This window comes from Lingula anatina, chromosome 3 (assembly GCF_051362555.1).
Source record: "Lingula anatina isolate TDL-2025a chromosome 3, LinAna3.0, whole genome shotgun sequence".
Lineage (NCBI taxonomy): Eukaryota > Metazoa > Brachiopoda > Lingulata > Lingulida > Lingulidae > Lingula > Lingula anatina.
This window is the reverse complement of record NC_141769.1, coordinates 270,426-279,065: the sequence shown is the minus strand read 5'-3', so window position 1 is coordinate 279,065 and position 8,640 is coordinate 270,426. Positions and strand designations below refer to the sequence as shown.

At 37.3% G+C, this 8,640-nt stretch overlaps 1 protein-coding gene across 1 annotated transcript in view; it reads left to right on the top strand.

The window, feature by feature from the left end:
• The first annotated feature begins 4,190 nt into the window (after positions 1-4,190).
• The window catches only part of LOC106169114 (guanylate-binding protein 3), a 41,146-nt gene continuing 36,696 nt past the window's right edge, over positions 4,191-8,640 (top strand). The window contains exon 1 of the mRNA XM_087007675.1: positions 4,191-4,307. The gene's annotated coding sequence lies outside the window, so the exon portion shown is untranslated. The remainder of the gene's footprint in view (positions 4,308-8,640) is intronic.

The following is an 8,640-nucleotide window of genomic DNA, read 5'->3' as shown; positions in this document are numbered from 1 at the left end:
GCACTATGTGACACGTCAAGTATCTGACTCATGCTTTATAACATACTTCTTTTGGGATTCAGTCCCATTCTTCCTGAAGTACCTGTTCCAGTTGGTGTCTATTAAGGAGAGGTGGATAGGAGACCTGTCTGCCCAGGGAAGGGAACGACTCGGTGATGTTCCAGGAACAGATTAAGTCTTCAAGTCCTGATCAATGTTATGGTGTTAGGTTCCCAAACCCATTGTGAGGGATTAATGCCGGATGGATGTTACATTTTATTCCTCTGTGCCTGTAGGTAATGCTGATATAGGCGTCGTTCTACTGTGGTGCTTCGACTGTTGGGCAAACTGAGCGTCTTCCCCCGGGTGCGACTTGCTGGGTTAATTCGACCTCTAGGATGTCATGGACCTCATTACACTATAGTATTGAGTATAGGCACTATGTGACACGTCAAGTATCTGACTCATGCTTTATAACATACTTCTTTTGGGATTCAGTCCCATTCTTCCTGAAGTACCTGTTCCAGTTGGTGTCTATTAAGGAGAGGTGGATAGGAGACCTGTCTGCCCAGGGAAGGGAACGACTCGGTGATGTTCCAGGAACAGATTAAGTCTTCAAGTCCTGATCAATGTTATGGTGTTAGGTTCCCAAACCCATTGTGAGGGATTAATGCCGGATGGATGTTACATTTTATTCCTCTGTGCCTGTAGGTAATGCTGATATAGGCGTCGTTCTACTGTGGTGCTTCGACTGTTGGGCAAACTGAGCGTCTTCCCCCGGGTGCGACTTGCTGGGTTAATTCGACCTCTAGGATGTCATGGACGGATGTACATATCTTGGTGTAGTTACGTTATCTCATCTCTGCCTGGATGAGGTCCATTGTCCTCTGTCCCAGTGACTGTATGGTGTTCATCCCTCGATGTGTGCAGCAAATCTCTGAGACGAGGGTGGCTGACAATCTGATTTCCATGCCACAAATGTCGTTTATCACATTTTCCAAGATCACGACAGCATTTTACTATAATTCACTTGTCCGCCGTGCATGTCCAATGAAGGTAATGTTTCATGACGATTGAAAGTTTGAAAAGTTACTAAAAATAAATAAATTTTTACTGGATCGTTTTCATTGGCGGTCAGTATATGATGCCGCAAAATGCACTGTTTTTCTCTTATTTTGACTTAGAAATGGTGTTTCCCAACTTATCACAAACTATCACACTACCATCCATGCCAAGTAAGCAAACACCACAAGATATCTGTAATTTAAAACACGTAGTTTATATGGTAAATCAAGGCTTACACGTGGCCTTCACTGCGACTTACACCTCACCTTACGGATCAAGTAAATAAGTGGTGGGGCGTAATAGACTTGCATTAATTGAATGTGAAGTGTTAATTTTTTTTTATCGCGAATCAGTTAGTTAAGGATAATGATATATCAAAACGTATTAATTGACGTTCAAAGGGATACAATCAAAATATATTACTGCAAGAGAAGTAAGATATGAACTTGTTTTGAACAAATTAAGAGGTAATATATTCCTAAATGAAAGTGTACCATACAATGTAGTATGAAAGTGAATATCTCTGGCATATAATCAGTCTTTAATTACAGCGGCTATATGGAAAATTCTGCATGAAATTTATCACAGGAAAATATTAAAAAAGAAATGTAAGATTTCAGAACAGAACGATTGTAATTATTGTCCTTTTGTGACATATTTCATTGCTTTGTAGAATTTTAGAAAATTTTCAAAAATATGGAAATAAATTGTGACAAATTTAGTTAAGGGGAAAAAATGGAAGCATATTCTCAACAACAATTAAGTAAATAAGAAAATGGTTCTAAGGTATAAATTTCTGTATAACTGAAGAGAAGAAAAAACTGAAACTGATTCATTCTTTGATCAATATAATGCTTAATTTCAAATTGTTCATGCTTGAAATTTATGAATAAATTTTAATAAAAAGCACCAGCAGTACTTTGTACTTGCATTTTCCAAGAAATTAAACTACACTTCAAACTATGTACTTAACTATGTACTAAACTATGTGGGTTACAAGGAGGTCTTTGCTAGTATGGGGAATTTTCGTATTCAGAAACTAGGAGGTGTTGGCCTATTTTTGTAACAAAAGTTCTAAAAGAAACCATTAAAATAATATCTGAAAATGAAATAAGTATCTTATCTGATTAATTGTGGTATGTGAACAAAACAGTACCATCTAACACATTGTACCAGAAGCTGGCACACCTACCACATTGTTTCCGTGGATCACATCTACTGCAATTAGCCAGCAGACATGTACAATTAATACTCCACAATCTATATACACCTACCACATTGTGTCTGTGTATCACATCTACTGCAATCAGTCAGCAGACATGTACAATTAATACTCCACAAGCTATATACACCTACCACAATGTGTCTGTGGATCACATCTACTGCAATCAGTCAGCAGACATGTACAATTAATACTCCACAAGCTATATACACCTACCACATTGTGTCTGTGGATCACATCTACTGCAATCAGCCAGCAGACATGTACAATTAATACTCCACAAGCTATATACACCTACCACATTGTGTCTGTGGATCACATCTACTGCAATCAGCCAGCAGACATGTACAATTAATACTCCACAAGCTATATACACCTACCACATTGTGTCTGTGGATCACATCTACTGCAATCAGCCAGCAGACATGTACAATTAATACTCCACAAGCTATATACACCTACCACATTGTGTCTGTGGATCACATCTACTGCAATCAGCCAGCAGACACGTAGCAGTCCAGTTGCTGCTCCCTCCCTCAATGTCGGCTCTGCACCTTCGTACGGGTCCAATGAGAAACTAAGGACCGAATGTCTTTTAGCCTGCTTTGACCCAATAAAAAATAACAGTTAGTCCACTTAATGATATATATTGATATAGTATCGTACTAGTGCAACTACTTGGTTTAAATATGCAGCAATCAAAAGGTTAATGTGACTCCTGTCGGTGCCAGTGTCTGGCAGTTTTGACGCCTTGACTTCTTATTTTAATTAATTGGGTGTGCCAAATGCAAGAAAGGTAAAGAGTCACGAATGTTTCACCATTCATTAAAAAACTTTTCACAAAAAACTTTTCCCCATTTCATTGAAATATCCCCCAAACAGATGAGTTCTTGGACTTCAAAATTAATAGCTAGCTACATGTAGGTTTAGTTAAACCTCCTTTATGAAATCGGCCGATCCAGACTAAAAAGGTGTACCTTGCTTAGGTGCAAAACATGCTTAGGAGCTAAATGCGTTGAAAAAATCAGACAAAGCAGGTTCTTGGATGTTTTTACAGGGTTCGTTATAATTGTGTAGCTGTGTTTTGTACCAAAAATAAAAACATCTCAGGTCATTTTAATGCCTTTTCATTCAAGAATTTTGTCTAACAACTGGGGTTGATACAATGTTGTTATCTGACGTTGATACAACGTTGTTATCTGAGGTTGAGTCAACTTTCAAATTCAATGTTAATCCAACGTATTATCAACGTTATGGTTCAACGTTGTTTCAACGTAAAAACAACATAATTTGCCCGCTGGGATATAGTTAAGATAACAACTTCTTTGATCATAGACAAGTATATACATTTTACAAACTAACAACTCTTTAAATGACATTTTAATCGATCTTGCACGAAGGGAGCAATATGAAAAACCCAGAATGAAATATACTATAAGACTGGGTTCCCCTCCCTAGATCGATCCATCTTGATCGGCCTAGCTCCCTGGGGAGTCTCACTTAATTGCTATCAACTTATATGGCTTAAAGGTCTGTCACACCTACCAAATCAGCTAGGGTAAAGATAATTACCCCCTAACAGCTTTACTAGGCGTGACAGATATTTAAGCCGATTAGGTTGAGAGCAATTTAGTGAGCCTCCCCAGGGAGATAGATCCATCCAAATATCTGTGGGGATGGTCGCTAAGAGTCTAATATATTCTTTACACATTGTATCACTCTGGACTACTATTAAGCCGCACCATACACGGGTGTGAAATACATACATTGTGTTGACGTCATACGACTAGTACGTCTCAACAACCACAATATCACATTGATTTAATTATATATAAAGCATATCTTTGATAACACCATGTGACCTGGGAATAACACTATTTATGGATAAATCAATAAAGTTTGTATCTGTGAGGACGACCTAATCTATCATTTGATAATAAAAGCACGCACGACTCGGTATTTCGACAGAACACATCTGATCGTTTAAAAGCTCAAGGTTGGGTCGACTTCACTTCTAAAGAAAACGATCAGGCGATTGCAGGTACGGTATTTTTTTCGTTTAATGATAGATGTGTTACAGAACATGTGTATGCTAAATTAGTTGTTATTTCAGACGGGTAAGATTTTATTGATCATGTTTAGCCATTGCAAGAGTATGAACATCAATCTTCAGTAAATGACCATGAGTCTTACAGTATGAAATAAGGTGCCCAGCTATCACATAAAGTTTTGAAAACGTATTACATAATTATTTTTAAGTTTTTAGAATACAAATTAAAAGAATATATATGAATCTCAATAAAATGTTGCAGTAGAGAGTATTAAAATTGTAGAAATAATTTTAATAACTGAGGGAGAATCTCCTAACAATATCATGATCATGTGAGGACATGTGTTAGTTTTATGTAATTGTTTCTTTTAACCACAGTACTCTGGTGCTTGGATTCTGCTATATTTGGACTTTGTAGAATAAGCAGCATTGGTTTTTCTTGTGTTAATCAAATTAAGCAATTCTCCTTGTCTTAAAGTTGCTGAGAAATAATGTATTATGAACATTTAAACGCTTTTTTTCACAAGATTTGGTGGAAGACACGTGCTTAAACCTTTTATATGTTAGCAATAAGGATGCCAATAAGTTAACAAGCCAACCCTGCCCCCCCCCCACTACCCTGTGTCCCAGCCACTACATTATAACCAGCCAGCAGAGTACAATACAGTGTGCCCCGTGATACAGTTCATTTAAATATAAGTTAATAAGTCAACCTGCCCCGCCCCCACTACCCTCTGTTCAGGCCTCTACATTATAATCAGCTGATAAAGTACAATATAATGTGCCCTGTGATGCAGTTCAGAAAAATTAGTTTATTAATTAACCCTGACCCTTTTCCTTCCCCTACTGCCCTGTGTTAGCAATAAGAATGCCAATCAGTTAATAAGATAGCCCTGATCCTCCCAACTGTCCTCTCTCCCTGCCACAGCAACATGGTCAGATGATAGAGTACAGAACAGTGTGTCTTGTGGTGTAGTTCAGTTAAATCAGTTAACACGTCAACCCTCGATCACCTCTCTCTAATTGCAGAAACTCGCCTTATCAGTCATAATGTATAACTAAACGACCCATCTAAAAGTAATATTTTAAATCAGTCTAGACCTAGGTAGTGTTTGTCTTTTCTCAGACTGCATTACGATATGTATGTGCAATTTTGGTCCCTTCTTGACATAGATCTGATAAAACTTGTCCATAGATTACAAATTCATCATGTGCTTGTCAGGTGATGCGTTCAGAGATTAAACCTTAATGGAGAATAATAGATATGAACTTTTAAGCGTATTTATCTGTACATACAAACCGAGCACTGGTGGATCGTGGATTTCCAGTAACATAAACCACTTCTACTAAATTCTTATATGACTCAAATAAATTCAACATGCCAAGGGATAAACTGAATAGATCACTCGATCAACCATAAAAGACCTTTAGACTGCTCCTTTCTTTAAATTTTTGGTTGTAAATTTAACCTACTTTCGTGACCTACTTTCCTGCCCCATTGACATACAGCTTAGAATGTCAGCAGAAAAATCCGTTCAAACATCATTTTCGGGTAAAATTAAACAATACCTTTTGGTAATTCTCTTAGTTATACTACTTGTAACTTTATGCTGGCATTTGGTTGTTTTTTGTGACAAAAAATTGACTTTGTATGCGTCCTTAAAAGGAAGTGTAGATGTAAGATGGATGTTTACATTGATTATGCAATATATCATAACAAAAATGTTTTTGTTAATAATTATTATTCTGGGGTGCTACTAAAATGAATCTGAGAAAGTAATTTTGACGAGTAAGCCGAACAGTATCCACTGTGATGGTATGTCATGTAAACAGCTTCACATAATTAAAATATCATTGACGTTTAACTTCGGCCTCAACATTAGATAAGACACACAGTACCTGTATCTTTCATTTAATTCAATCTGTGGGAGGTTCTGGTAAACATGACCAAGGGTTCTCCATATGCCTTTATGATAGCGATACCCTCTGTTTTAACTTACCACGGCGGTCCACATGTTTTAATACTGAGAATGATTTTATTTTAGATCATTCTGTTTAAGAGAAGGAGTGTCTCAAAAGTTATGGAGATAGTGCTTTTATAATCTACGCCCCAAAAGTGTGGAATGCTCTCCCAAATTTTATTAGAAAAACAGAAGACTTTGACAATTTTAAATCTCTTTAAAGACCCTCATTTTTAATTCTGTCTATATCTCTTAGATTTAAGAAAATAATTATTGTAAGGCGCCTTGAGATAGAATGTAAGGCGCCACATAAGAATCTTATTATTATTATTATTATTATTATTATTATTATTATATTACCTTGATAGCTATGTTTGATCGATGGAAGGTTTAAAAGACTAGTGTTGATGGATATAAGAAATAAAGCATTAAAAGGTGGCAACATTTCTACTGACATATTGACATCCTTCCTTTCACTTTCACCCGGAAATTAAAAAAAAAAAAAAAGAAATTACCTGCATCAAAACGGAAACCTACTTCCCCAATACACCTGTAGGTAAAATACATTGTTCACGTTGTGAAAAAGTCATTGAAGCTGACTAAAAACTTCACCCTGGAGTGATGAAACGCCACAGTGAGTGTAAAAAATCTCAGATTACTTTGCAGTCTTCAGAGGCAAAATACGATAAAATACCTGTATGTGTACTAGAAATTTTCAACAGCTCTTTGCAGCAGTCTTCCTCATTGCTATTTTTTTACCACTAGGTGGAGCTGTGGTCAAAATGATGTTAAAGAGCGGATTCTCAACGAATTGAGCCAGGCTTTACAAAGCCGGTGACCTAAAAATGGCGGACGTACATGAAAGAAAAACCGCCTAATCTTTTAAAAGTCTCACCGCCTCCCCACCCGTCGTCCCTGCGGGGTACAGTAATTAAATCTCGGCTCCAACCTCCAACTACGTCTACTGGGGCTGGGTAGTTCTGTGAATATCTCTGGTGATATTATCTCCGTAGATAGTCGATTTGTTGCTGCTCTACGGGCCAATTCATTCCTTTTTCGTCTCTGTTTTGACAGATAATAAAACAGAAGAGCTTTTTTCCTTCGAACGCCTTCAGCCGCCATGCTTTCTTCACCACGAGTTTAACTGATGAGCATGCGCACTTAATATTTCTCAGGTAGCTTCCGCATGGCGAACGGAGCCGAGATTTAATTACTGTATCCCGCAGGGACGACGTGTGGGGAGGCGGAGAGACTATTAAAAGATTGGGCGGTTTTCTTACATGTACGTCCGCCATTTTTAGGTCACCGGCTTTGTAAAGCCTGGCTCAATTCGTTGAGAATCCGCTCAAAGACTGGACTTAGCCTGTGTCCTCCCCCCCCCTCCTCCAGTCACGGTCCATTGTCATTGTATGATATCCCGATACAGTACTATAAGTACCAGGGTATAAATATGGAAAATATAGTAATGATTGTAAATAAATGAAACAAGAAAAAAAAATATAGTTGTCTTTTGGGTTTTGTATGTCGCCCTCTTTTAACTTCTAGATTATGATCACTTATTCTTATTGTTGCCAAAAAAGTTTTGTGGGTACGTGGAATATTCATTTTTAGTTGTGGTTCGGGCTCGTATTGATTTGTGAATATTTTTGTATGTCCTTAGCTTATCATTTTCCTCTTTGTGCAACCCTTCCCAAAAGTCTGATTTTATTTCAATGGCTATTTAACTCTCTAGGTTTTGGTGATTGTGGATTTTATTGTCAGTTGTGGTGGAACTGGGTGATTTAGTCCCCAACATGAAGTCAAATTTGATGTTGCCCAAAACCAGTTATTTTCCCTTTTTGTTTGTTCCCTGCTGTATGCTTGCTTAACAATTCTTTGTTATGGGAGGTTAGTCAGCCTTTCACTTTATCTTAATACTAATTTTACAATGTCCAGGTATAGTGGGAGACGCGTAAGTTCTGCACGGCAGGCATTATTGCTGGCTGACCTTCTCACACCAAGTGCCCATTTACAAATTATAAGTGTATTTGTTCAAAGGGCAATTTGTTTATTTCATTTAATAACATTATTTTCTCTGTGAAGATTTCTTGATCCCAGATTTCACATCCATATAAAATGATGGGTTTAATCATTTTGGCGAAGAGATTCATTGTAATTATGGGCGAGGGCATTTCTTGTGATGGTAGTATTCCCTTTAGAGTAAACATGGCTTTCATGGCTTTTTGCTTGAGATTTTCCATCGAGTGTTTTAATGAATCGTAAGAATTATCCCAGGTACAAGCACCGCTTAACTGTTTCTATTGGTTGGTTTTTTTATAAAAAAAGCCAATTCTGCCAGACTTGCTGAATACATATATTTGATT